General features: G+C 37.1%; 2 non-coding genes across 2 annotated transcripts; one reads left to right on the forward strand and one right to left on the reverse strand.

Moving 5' to 3' along the window:
• On the reverse strand, positions 1–72 carry trnap-agg (transfer RNA proline (anticodon AGG)). The gene has a single exon. It is a non-coding gene; the product is annotated as a tRNA-Pro (tRNA).
• A 13,474-nt stretch (positions 73–13,546) lies between these two features.
• Positions 13,547–13,628, forward strand: trnas-gcu (transfer RNA serine (anticodon GCU)). The gene has a single exon. It is a non-coding gene; the product is annotated as a tRNA-Ser (tRNA).
• Positions 13,629–13,833: the final 205 nt, after the last annotated feature.

Genomic DNA, 13,833 nt, shown 5'->3' on the forward strand with positions numbered 1-13,833 from the left:
GGGCTCGTCCGGGATTTGAACCCGGGACCTCTCGCACCCTAAGCGAGAATCATACCCCTAGACCAACGAGCCAGGTCATCCCTGTTACCTTGATGTGTGCCAGTGAAGGTTCACTGTACTCTGTAACTGTATGACCTTCTTGCTCATATGGACTGGGGTCCGAGTAAAAGGAACTCGGTTACACAAAGTCAAGTTAACAATAAAGCGAGGCTCCTGTGGGATTCAAACCTTTTTGGAATCCAGATGCTAAGTGTGAACCAAGTAAGCAGCTCTTGCCATTGGGCCAAATTATGTCATTTACAGGGTTGTTACTGTAGTCTTAGATTTCTGTTCTTGGTGAACAGGAATGAAACCCGATGTGGTCTTTAGCTGTTGTAGCTCATCTACCTCAAGAATTGACTATGGGGCACTATTTCAGTAGAGCTTATTTATTTCCTGATTGTGTGATGGAAACTGTGTTTTTATTTTCCACAATTCTTATTCTTAGTTATACATACTTTCAGGTATCCTGTAATTCTCAAAAATATATTAAAGACCCTGCAAAGACACACATGATGAACACATTAAATAGCATGCTCAGTAAAATAAACAAACAAACAAACATAAAATAAAAATAAATCAGATCAGCTGCTTGTCAAAAGAGTTGTACAATATCCACATTTTTATTCCTAGAACAGAATCAAATTCCAGCATGTGATCTTTACACTGTCATTAAGTAAATAAACCATCAAACCTGCCACTATTGTTTATGAGAACTGCACTTAATACTGCAGAGGGAGTGAACATGTGGCTTCTTCAAACACACACCTAACTTTTCTATCTGTATTTGGATTCACTTAGAATGTTTTGTCTATTCACTTCAAATAAAGCTCCGTTAATGCCAGGGTTTAAAATATGGGAAAACAAAATGAAATAAAATAGATCCTGTTCTCAAACTACATTCAAGCATCGCTTTTAAATCTCCCGATAAGACGCTTACTGGCTGAGGCGTTAAGCCCTTCGTGAAGTATCCGCAGAGAAGCAGCTCGTAAAACATGTCCACGAGGTTGTACTGGTAGGCCTGCAGAGAGCAGAAAAGTTACAAAAAGAAATTAACTTTACATAATGGAGTCCTAATGGAGTTCTCTATTATCAAAGTCTTTCAGATTTAAACAGCTGTCATGTTACACAGGCATTCATAAGCTTACACAGGACCCGGAGAGCTCTGCTTTGATGGAGTCCCGATGAGAAGGAGTCCTCAGGAACCGAATCGGAGCCACGGAGGCCAGCTGTACGCCAACTGCATCCTGTTAAAACGTAAAAAACAAAAAAATCTCTGTAATTCACTTATGGTGTTCTAGATGGCGACTTAATTTACACCTTAACACGAAGCAGGATGTAAGCCTAAACATGTCCTGTTCTCCAAAAAAGATGATGTACTGTACATTTCCTCCTGCCGCCCCATCATAAGTGCTTCTTCTCATCGCAGTTTCATAATAACACATCTAACATTCTGTCACGTTCCTTACAGTAAAAACAGCTTGAGTAAAATAAAGGAAAGGTTTGTTTACCGGTTAAAAGGTTTGCATTACTCATTACGATATTTATCTTAATGATGCTACCAAGTTAATTATCCAGGCTTGCTAACAGTGTAGATAAACCAGTGTTTTTTTCACCCACACCCAGAAAAAGAGGATTTTGATTGTTTTGTTTTTTTTTAAAAAAAAGAGAGAAGTAAAAAAACAAAAATTTCCTTTTTAACGCCGAAACGTTAATGAACCTGTGAGTTTGTAAACTAGTTAAGCTGAGAATAAACAGACAATTTTTAGCATTAGCTTGTGTAAATTCACAGTACATGGTGACTGATTAAAGTCTCAAAAACCTCCTGTCCCAGTCCATCATCCGAAATCTATCTAAATATTATACGGAATAATTATTAAAACCTTCACCCGAGTTCAGCAAGCTTTACACTCTATATGATATTGTGTAAATGAAATGATTAGCGAGGTTCGCTAGCTAGATAACATACATCTGTAACCAGGTCCTGTAATTCGCAGCAAACCTTTTACATTTCCCTGGACAAGCACACTCCACAACTCCTGACACTTTTCAGAGCTAAGGCATCGAAGGATGGTACCATTGGCAACCAGATGGCTAAAATATTAAAAGACTATCATGAACAAGTAAGTGGAATTCCCATTGAACATACTCAAGGGCTGTACAGGTTAAAAACATTATCAATAATTAAAATCAGTTAAATATAATAATGATGAATGTTTTCAGTTGCCAGAAAAGACAAAAACATGAAGGCATTCTAAAACAGTAGTCTATACAAACAAAATAAATAAATTACTCAAAGTAGTGTAGAATAACATGCAAGTAAGTGAATGATGACAATTTTTGTGTGTGGATGAACTAATCCTTAAAATGTGCTTGTGCTGTTATTAAACTGCCTAAAGGTATTTGCCTGTTATGTGGATTAGTAAGAAAGTGCCAGGTAATAACTAGTGCTGTTACATGTTGTAGCTAGGTTTGCAGTGTTAGAATGTTGTCTCATCATTAATCATGTTAATAAATTCAAAATGTTGCTTAGTTGGGAATTAAATTATGGTCATTTTTTGTTTTGTCTTTAAGGATCAGGATGACATCAGTGTCATTGGAACTCTTGTCCTGGCTGGACTGCCGCTTTACTTGAAGGAAGACTCGTCAGATGTTTTCAAGACACACACGGTAAGGCTCATCAGGACTACTTTCTGAAACATTTTGATCTTTTTGTCGACATCGAAAAAAATACAGCTAGAGTAGCTGTACAGTTGATCATTTCAGTAATCTTAAAGGAAAGGTTTACTCAAATGATGATTATATAATTCATTTACTCACCCTCGTGTAATTCCATTAGATTTTTGTTAAAGGTACGTTTAAATCTTTTTCTCTCCTTTTGTCTGTCCAATTAAAGGCAATCTGTATTTTCAAGCTTCAAAAATTACTTTGATTTAGACTTTACTAAAATATTAACATGGTTCAACACACACATTAAACACATTATCTAAATATAATATCTAAATTTGATGTGCATTGTTTTCTGTATGTTTATATCATTGTCATATGTAAAGCTCATACTCCAAAGTCATGAACATGATCTGCACTATTTGCAGAGGCTTGTTATGTTGTAATTATAAGGTTTAGTTTATTCTAATGGGAACCACTGGTATTAATTTTGTTTTGCCTCTTTGTTTTTTTGTTTGTATGTCTTGATTGTCCTTGAAGATGACGTGGTGATGTCTTCAAAATCCTGGGTCAGTGCTCTGATGCTGCTTTTTGGGCTGCTTTATGCCCTTCATATCAGCTACCCCAAGAAGCTGACTTTTTTTTTTTTTGGTTCCTGGAACCAAGGAAAGTTCGATTTTGCTTAGTCTTTAAATCTGTTTGTGTTCAGGTAACAGATGTAATTAAGTCCAAATAACATTTTAGCTACACAAATGGTTTGAGGAAACCGATTGCCTTAAATGGTTTGAGTTGACTGAACTCAAATTAATCAAGACTAACTTTATCAGTTTGTGTTCTGTCAACTCAAACCATTTAAGGCCATCGATTTCCTCAAACCATTTAAGTAACTATATATATATATATACTTTACTACTTTTTTATTTATTGATTTATGCCACAGAATTACCACAAACATTGTTTGTGTCTGTGGTTTTCTGATAACAGGTTGGTAAAGGAAGGATCTTTGATGTGGTTTTAGAATCTTCATTTATACTGGTTTATACGTTTTATTAATATTGACTTAAGAAATAAAGAAATGTCTGGATGAATAATAAAAAACATAGTTATTAATTAATGCAACTAATTAACTCATTAAATATGATTGTAAGAATTAAAACTTTTGGTAAACTGATTAAAATGAATTACCTGTAACTAGAGTGAGAATCAGTGCATCTGACTTCACCTCTTAAACATATCTTTTGGAGTTAGAGGTCAGGGCTGTGTCTCAAAAGACACAATAACTTACAATACTTTAACCTTTCATACTAACTTTTTAAACTTTTTAACCATGAAGTTATGACATTGAAAACTCACAGCTGAAAATGTTAAATATGAATTCCACACGTTTACTTTCATTGTTGCTTGTTTTAATCTGCTTCTGAGAGAAATTCCGTTTCCAAGCACGTCATTTAATGTGTTTGACTTCATGCAACAGTATTAAACTCATGCAATATACTGTAGGGATTAAGTTGTAATGTTTTATTTATAAGGCCATATACATCAACGTGTTTGGAGTAATGTTCGAAGCAGATAAGTTATACCTACCTTATTATTAAAACAGATGGATGTGCATGCAATGAGTCAAGTTTCATTTTTATGCACTTTTATGCATATGCATAAGTCGTTTTATTAATACCTTAATTTCACTATACACAAATAGGCCTAATATATTATTCATCACTCTAAACATGTTAATGTAAATAATGACATTATTCTCAAAATATCACGAATTTAATCCCGTATTGCTACGAATCTTGTGATTTTTACGTTATTCTCATAGTGTTAACTTTATTCGCGAAATATTACTACTTTGTCACAATTATATTTAGTTTGACTTTTTTTCTGGAATAACTACCAGTTAAATTTTGCATTATAATGACTTTAATCTGAAGAGGTTTTCCATTTTAATTTTTATCTTTGCACAGGCATCTTTAAAGTTGAACAAAAACAAGTTCTGTGCAAATGGCAGGACAACACCAGCGCAATTAAGTATTTACAAAGCACATAAAATACTTCGCAGCTTTACACTCACACAGTCACGGGTAAATTTATATATATTCATTTAAAATGTAAATATTATTATATATGTATTAAAGTATTAAAATATATACTTTAGAAACTGTGTTTATGTCTTTCAGAATGTATTGTGGATGTTTTCTCACAATCACTACATTACATGTGCAGTTAACAAATTTACTGGACACTTTTTAATGTAACGTGATAAATTACAAGCGTATTTAACAAGAGTATGAAGACTACATAGCAAACTTTGAGTGATTATACTGTATAATGTGCTCAGGCCAGAGGTGTACCATGTGCCACCTGGTGGACATTCTGTGAAGTACAACACATGCATTTAAATACCAAAGCGCCGACATCTGTATACATCAATTTTATTTCTAAAGCACATTTCAATTCAACCTTAGTTTGCCAAAGTGCTGTACAAAAATAAAGGGAATAAAAATAAAAAAGGATGAAAGCAGGAAAACACATACACATTACAAAGAATTAAAAGCAGAAGAAAAGAGATGCGTTTTTAACATAGATTTGAATTCAGCTAACGTGGAAGCAGTTCTAATGGGTGATGGCAGGCTGTTCCACAGCTTAGGACCAGCTACTGCGAAGGCTCTGTCTCCCCTGCGTTACAGGCGAGACCATGGTATTCACAAAAGATGACCATCTTGGGATCTAAGTGACCGAGCAGGATTGTAAGTGGTGAGTAAATCGGAGAGATATCTTGGAGCTAAGTTGTTAAGAGCTTTATAGACAAATAACAGAATTTTGTAATCAATTCGATATCAGACTGGCAGCCAGTGCAGGGAGCGTAACATTGGTGTGATATGGTCTCGTTTGCAGCTACCCGTGTTTGCAGACACCAGAGCATGCAATGCATACCAGTTACTCTGATTTGGAATAAATTAGCCTGCATTAAGCTTTCAGTAAATGAACAATTATGGAGTGTCATGTGAGTTTAAATTGGGAGTGAGCAGAAACAAAGTAGCTTGAAGACAACTGTCATGTAACGTTTCTAAATGAGCAGAATGTTCCACCAATCAGGCATAACATTATGACCACCTGCCTAATATCATGTTGGTCCCCCTTTTCCTGCTAAAACGGCCCTGACCCGTCATTCACTGTGTATTCTGACACCTTTCTATCAGAACATTAACTTCTTCAGCAATTTGAGCAACTGTAGCTTGTTTATCAGATTGGACCACATGGACCAGCCTTCGCTCCAACCACTGTTCCTTCCCTGGACCACTTTTGATAGATACTGACCACTGCAGACCGGGAACACCCCACAAGAGCTGCAGTTTTGGAGACACTCTGATCCAGTTATCTAGCCATCACAATTTGGCCCTTCTCAAACTCACTCAAATCCTTACACATGTCCATTTTTCCTGCTTCTAACACATCAACTTTAAGGACAAAATGTTCACTTGCTGCCTAATATATCCCACCCACTAACAGGTGCCATGATGAGGAGTCCTCAGTATTATGTCACTGGTCATAATGTTATGCCTGGTCAGTGTATACACTCAATAAATGTAGAGCTGTGAGGCTATTTTGTTTAACATCAGTTCATTAGCACAGTATGTAGTTTTTGTTGGTCATGTACTATACAAAATGCACAGCACTAACACATTAATGAGTAAGAAAATGGAAAGGAGAATCTTTTTCTCTGTTAGCTTTGCTATCACTCTGTCCTTCTTCTCTCTCAGCTCTTTTTCCTGCTTTCACCAAAAGAGCCTGAGCTGCATCTACCAACATAATATAAAGAAAGCATTTCCACAGAATGAATGAATCATGTGTAGTACATTGTCTACAGTCTAGTTGGGTTTCCTGTCACTGTGTGCACCAGAGTAGTACAGTTTAGAGTCTGTCACTGCTGCAGAGGAGATGAACAGATCCACTTTTGTCAAACTTAATGAACAATCATGGATGATGTTGTATGGCTGGTGTTACATGTTCACTAGCTTCATTAATTAGCATCAGAGGCTTTGGTCATAATGCAGGTTTTTGTTAATAGGTTTGCTAGGATTTACTAGGTTTTTGTTTGCTATGAGACACATTGCATGATCACACCAACTATACCTTATAAATAATATAAACAGCTGCTTACTGTCCTAATAAATGATCATTAACTCAGAATTTATTTTTATTAACTGCTCTATCCTGGTCACATGTCCACAACTGTCTATATACACCTACATTCATTCATTCATCTTCAGTAACTGCTTTATCCTGGTCAGGGTTGCAGTGGATCTGGAGCTTCTCCCAGCAACACTAGTCATGAAGCAGGAATACAAATTACAATGGACTACACTGGGTTGTGGGTTGTTTATTAATTTAATTACACAATGTATAGACCAGCAACATCTAGCATCTGAAACATGTATATTTGTGAGTTTACCATGAATATTGTGTAGTTGCTGTGTTAATCCCTCATTATTCTTTTTTTCTCAGCTATTTTCTCCAGCTGTAAATGTTATTACAAAAGTTGTTTGTTTCTGTGGTTTACCAAAAAGTTGATAAAGTGAGTCTCTTTGATCTTGTGGTTTAATAAACGTCATATATGCCATTTACAGTTTTTGTAAAGCCTTTCAGTAACTCTGTATTACAGTGCTACTACTTCAAGAGCACAATGATAGAGTGCAGAATCTGAGAGCTTTAGACCTCTGATAGTAAGTTCAGTAGAGTCTCTGCTGGTTTTCGACTCTAATCGATGATCATCAGGAGTGCTCTGGTCAGATCTTGACCTTGCGCCTTTATACAGTAAAAACTGTGGTGCGCTGTTAGGATATTGTTTGTACCAGTAAAGATCAATGTCATTGCTGCTTGACTCATATGAACATTTCAGAGTAACAGTCTCTGTTTCTTTCCTGACAATGTTGGCATCTTCATCTGCTGGTCCAATTTTATCAGCAAAACTGCCTGGTGTAAAAAAAAAAAAAATACAAAAAAATATATCAGTGAAATATTTTTCTTAAACCAAATATTGACTTAAGATATCAAGAAATGACTGGATGAATAATAAAAAACATGGTTATTAATTAATGCAACTCATTAAATATGATTGTAAGAATTAAAACTTTTGATTAACTAATGAAAATGAATTACCTGTAACTAGAGTGAGAATCAGTGGTATGTATCTCACTATGTACAGTAAGTTGTATAGTTGATCCATTTCTGAACACAGCTCTGTGAGGATTCTGTATAATAGTGCTGTATGTGCTGAACTTTACACGTCTCTAGAAGGACACACCCAGGAAGTGATGCTGTTGGAGCATAATTTTACACAGATCATCACTTCACAGTATCAGTGACAGTGAACTGAGTCACTAATACAACACAGAACTATTCCACTGTTGCTGATCAACGTTTTGTGTGATTTGTTTTGGATATTTTTGGATGTTTTATTTACCTTTTGCTCTCTTTTTGATCTTTTGTCTATTTCTGCACCTTAGTTTATTAGTTATTCCCCCTGATAAATCCAGGATTTACTTACAGTAAATAAAGTAATTAAAGTTATTTAATTACACATTAAATTAGTGGTGTCTGCATCTACATCTGGAACCAATATTCCATTTAACTCCAAACTAGTTTCTATAGAAAACAAGCATAACATTTAAAACTAATCCACTTGACAGTCATGTTGTTTGCATGTATTTTTCAGATTCCATCTAGAATAAACCAAATAAATCAAATGTAGCATTAATATTCTAACTTTAATGGTACAAGAATGTCCAGAACAGAGCGTTTACTGGGTTTCTGATCCACAGTGTCCACTGGGTCCATGCAATAATAACCAGTTACACAACAAACTAGCTGTATGAGGAGTTGTTAGTGAAGTGCAGTTTGGGCTTTATTCTACAAACAATACAACATTAGTTAACCTCTAATATTGTGTCCATTAAAATACAATGTTACTACATTTGATGGTTAAATGATGGTTAATGTGAAAGGATGATGATGAAGTGAATGTAAAAGTGTAAATATCTCCATCTTGTGAGAAAAGCATGGCTCTTAAGTTGGTAAAAGGAAAAGAAGAGTAAAGCTCAGTGTAATCACTGCTTGACTCGTATGAACATTTTAGAATAACAGAGTCTGTATCTTTTCTGACAATGTTGGCATCTTCATCGGTCAGCCCAATTTAATCTGCTAAACTGCCCATTATAAAGAAGAATATAAATAAACTATTTAGAAGAATAACAAGTAAACTCTATGTCACAACTGTTTACTGTGAAAAGTAGCTTCCATCATCTCAGAGAATGTGAGCAGGTTGTGTGGTGCTCTAGTTCTAGACCCACAATAAGATAAGTGACTGCGCCATCTTGTGTTCACTGAAGAGAAAAACATAACACACTAATAAATAGTTTTATAATTTAGCAAATTAAAATTTCTCCTTCCCTCTCTCTCTCTCTCTCTCTCTCTTTCACACACACACACACACACACATTTTCATGAACACACCCCTATTACACCAATAAACTTATCACATGCAATTACAATTGTGTAGTATGAAAGGTTCAGTGACAACAGCCTATGCAGGATTATAAAGTAAATAAAAGATTTAAACATTGCTTGGTGAAATATGTTTATGGCTTGTTAAAGTTGGGCTGTCAAAATACATAATACTTAAAATTAGTAATTGTTCTTTATTATAACAATGACACAACACCACACTACAAGAAAACACTTTAAGCAGAAGGATTTTAACAGTGTGATAGCACAGTGACACAGCAGGTAGTGTTGCTGCATCACAGCTTCAGGATCCCCAGTTTGATGATGTGTTCAGGTCACTGTCAGTTTGTGTGCAGTTTTGCATCACCTCCAAAATACATGACAGTAATAAATTTACTAATATATTCACTATGTGTAAATAAGTATGTGAAAGGGTTTGTGTATGGAGCTCTGCAAAGGACTGACATCCCATTCAGGGTGTTTCCTACCTCATGTGTGGGACAAACTCCACATCAACCATGACCCTGATCAGTAGAGAGAAAGAGAGAATCCCCCAAAAGGACATGTAACTTTATCTAAAGCATTGGCAAAACTTCTTTCAATATAACAAAACTGTGTGAAAGTTTTTGTACAGTGCAGCTGGATTTCCTGTCACTGTGGGCCTCAGAGCACAGTAGTATAGAGCAGAGTCTGATACAGCAGCAGAGGAGATGATCAGATCCACTTGTATAGTTTTATCATCAACTTTAGCAGACATTCTTGGGTCAGTGTTGGAAATTAGATTTCCTTTTTGGTCAACAATAAGAAGGAACTCAGGTGTAGATTTTGGATATTGTCTGTACCAGTACAGGTAGTCTGATGTACGACTTGTTTTGTATTTGCAGGACAGAGTAACATCATCACCTTCATCTACAGCTTCAGGAGTGATATCTGGTTCTATTGAATCTGCCATGGAGTCACCTGTCATAGAGAAGAGAACATAAAGCATTTACTCTTTAAATAATCAACAGGAAATACTTAAGTCAGACCCACACTCTGCATTTTCACACTGCATCACCACACAGACTAATATTTAATATAATATAGTTAATATTTCTGTAATAACAAAAAGTCAATGTTAACTCACCTAGTGAAAGCCACAGATACATGAATATAACAGTGAACATGATGACTGGTCTTAGCTCAGTGAAAATAGTGGAGATCTTTCTGTAATCTAATATGTTAACACCATAAAGCTTCAAAATTGCTCCACCCCACAGCATCACATGACAGTGTCACCAATGTTGTTGTCAGATTGTTGATTCTTACTGAAACATCCTGGCTTTACATTCAGCCTCATATGGGAAACCTGTCCAGAGGACACTTAAGTAAACACATACTGAAAGCAGGAAATTAATGTATTTATGTTATTTTACATATGTTAGTGATATCTCTAAATTAGAGAAAGTTTGTGTAAACACCAGCAGGCAGATTAATGTTAGAATCACTAAGTGGAAGAGAATATGATTTATTTAAGAATGAGGAAGAAATGAGTAGTTTCCCTTGGTAATTAAGGTTGAATTAATCCCTTATTTCTCAGCTCTAACAGTTAAATCTGAAAAATAAAACTTTCCTGTACTCACAATAGCATCAGAAGAAGAGAAAGAAGAATAAAGGCACATTCACATATAAGTTTCTAGTTTTTAATGTTTCTGACACAGCAGGTGTCAAAGAAATGACATTAGATGAGAATTTATTCTTATGACAGTTTAGTGTTAAGTGGACAGTTGTGTTGTTTAATCAGAATGGTATCTCTGAAATTAGCTTAGGCACTAAGAGTAACCAGGGCAGGGGTTAGGATATTATATCAGCAGTATGTATGATAGAAGAACAAGTATACTCTATGTCTCAGAGAATGTGAGCAGGTTGTGTGGTGCTCTGGTTCTTGACCAACATTAAGATAAGTGACTGTGTTCACTGAAGAGAAAAACCTTAACACCAAAAAAATTGTTTTATAACTTACCAAATTTATATATGTGCAGAAATATCATTGAAAAAAATAATTGTTTCTCTCTCTCTCTCTCTCTCTCTCTCTCTCTCTTTCTCTCTCTCTCTCTCTTTCACACACACACACACACACAGCCATTTGCTCACCCATTCACACCTAGGGGCAATTTAACATTATCAATCAATCTACTTAGACTAGCTTTATTTAGATATTACTTCAAACTTGTTGCAAAATTTACACTAATAATATTAAAAATTAGACGATTGTTCAGTAAGTGGCAATATACAGTATCTCACAAAAGTGAGTACACCCCTCACATTTTTGTAAATATATGGCAACCTGTAGCTCTGGTGAACTCCATACCCAAGAGGGTTAAGGCAATGCTGGAAAATAATGGTGGCCACACAAAATATTGACACTTTGGGCCCAATTTGGACATTTCCACTTAGGGGTGTATTCACTTTTGTTGCCAACGGTTTAGACATTAATGGCTGTGTGTTGAGTTATTTTGAGGGGACAGCAAATTTACACTGTTATACAGGCTGTACACTCACTACTTTACATTGTAGCAGAGTGTCGTTTCTTCAGTGTTGTCACATGAAATGATATAATAAAATATTTACAAAACCGTGAGGGGTGTACTCACTTTTGTGAGATACTGTATGTCCATGTGTCCATACAGCCCTAAAACATCAGGCATGTGTGGCTTGGGGTGCAGTCAGAATTCTAATTCATCCCAAAAGTGTTGAGTGGGTTTGAGTTCAGGGCTGTGTGCAGGTAACTCATTTTATTCCACACCAAACTTGTAATAAACATCTTCATTGAGCTGGAACATGTTTTTGTAAGAATATAAAAACATCCTATACAATTGTGCAGCAGTTTGGAGAATGCCCACATACTGGTGTGATGGTTAGGTGTCCACAAATATAGCCATATTGTACATATTCAGGACTTTGTTAGAATTAGTATTGTTGTAATAATGTTGTAATAACTGGTTGTGCATGTCAATAAAGAAACATATGTAAAAATATGTTAATATAAATACTGAACCCTTCTCAATATCTCAGTACCTCAGGTTATGGACTCTCCTTTCATACATATGCATACTTGTACCCTTTTTTAAAGGGCTACTGCAATATAAGCAGAACATTCATAAAGCTGCAACAAAATGTTCCCAGTTATATATTTGCTTGAAATCTAATTTGTGCAAAGCCAATATTAAGTTATAACTTGTAGTCAATTCACAGACAGATTAAAGTGCACAGTGGAATTGCACATTTTATTAGGTAGAATGTGTGTGTGTGTGTGTTCAGTGATTGTTTGCAGTCCGAATGGCCCAGGGGAAGAAGCTGTTTGTAAGTCTGGTGGTGTGAGACTTTGTTGACCTGAAGCGCCCCCCAGATGGCAACAGGTCAAACAAGTGATGAGCAGGATGTGAGGAGTCTCCTGTGATGGCCTTGATTTTGCTGAGGCAGCAGGACCTGGACATGTCATCCAGGGAGGGCAGAGGGCAGCCGATGATTTTTTGAGCTGTTTTTCACCCTCTGCACAGTTTGTCCTCATCTGTGCAGCTTGCGTACCACACACCCAGACAGTATGTCAGTGTGCTCTCCACAGAGGTCTATAAAGTTTAAGCCCTCAGGTAGCGTAGCCATGTGGTCTAAGGCACTGGATTTAGGTTCCAGTCTCTTTGGAGGCAGGGGTTCCAATCCCACTGCTGCCAGCTGAGTCTTTTCAAGGCAGGGGTTGTGGGCTCTGGCACCACAAAGGCTTTACAGTGGTTGTGGCTCCTGTGCCTTCTGCAAATGTGCTTAAGAGTTGACGTTAGCAGGCTGCCTAGATGCAAAAAAAACCCAGCATGCTCACACTGTACCGGAGCCCCCAGACCCGGGTGCTGAAATAGCTCCGAGTTTTTGGCAACTGGTGTCAACACCTGGCTTTGAACGCTGCTCTGTTTCACACCTTGCTTTTTCAAAAAGCAAGTCCAAACAACCACAGAACGGTACGCAAAACACGGTTTCCGCGTGTGTGAGCCGCATCAGTTGTGCCCTTACCATGGTTACGAGCTACCAACAAAACAACAATTCAACCAAGAATAAAAATTCGACATAAGAAGTGGTGGCCAAGAGGTTTGGGCAATGGAGTGCAAGTGCCAGGTGCACTGAGGTGTAAGGTCATGTGGGTGACCTAGGACGCCAAGAGGTTAAGGAGACAGACTGCTAATCCACGTGGGATGGGCTCCAGTTGCTTTGGGAACAGGCTTGTTTAAACGCCTTGGGTTATGGCGCTCCACTACGGAATTGTCGCCATCTCTGTGGACATTCAGCCTTGGGTGCCTTATCTATACTTGACGAGGTGGCCGAGAGGTTAAGGCGATGGACTGCTAATTCTTTGTGCTCTGCACGCGTGGGTTCGAATCCCATCCTCGTCACTTGTGTGACCTTCAACCTCCTCTTTGCATACAGAATGCTTTGTACCTGGTCTGCCAGACCATGCTAGAGGGGAGCGAAAAAAGCTCGTCCTGGGTCTAGGTGTTTTGCAGCCGTGGGCTGTATTTCCATGTTGGTTGGACACAGATGCTGTAAGGCTGACGGGTCGCCACTGGAGATCCATGCAGATCAATGCAGTGCGCAGTC

Source organism: Hemibagrus wyckioides, linkage group LG07 (genome assembly GCF_019097595.1).
Source record: "Hemibagrus wyckioides isolate EC202008001 linkage group LG07, SWU_Hwy_1.0, whole genome shotgun sequence".
Classification (NCBI taxonomy): Eukaryota; Metazoa; Chordata; class Actinopteri; order Siluriformes; family Bagridae; genus Hemibagrus; species Hemibagrus wyckioides.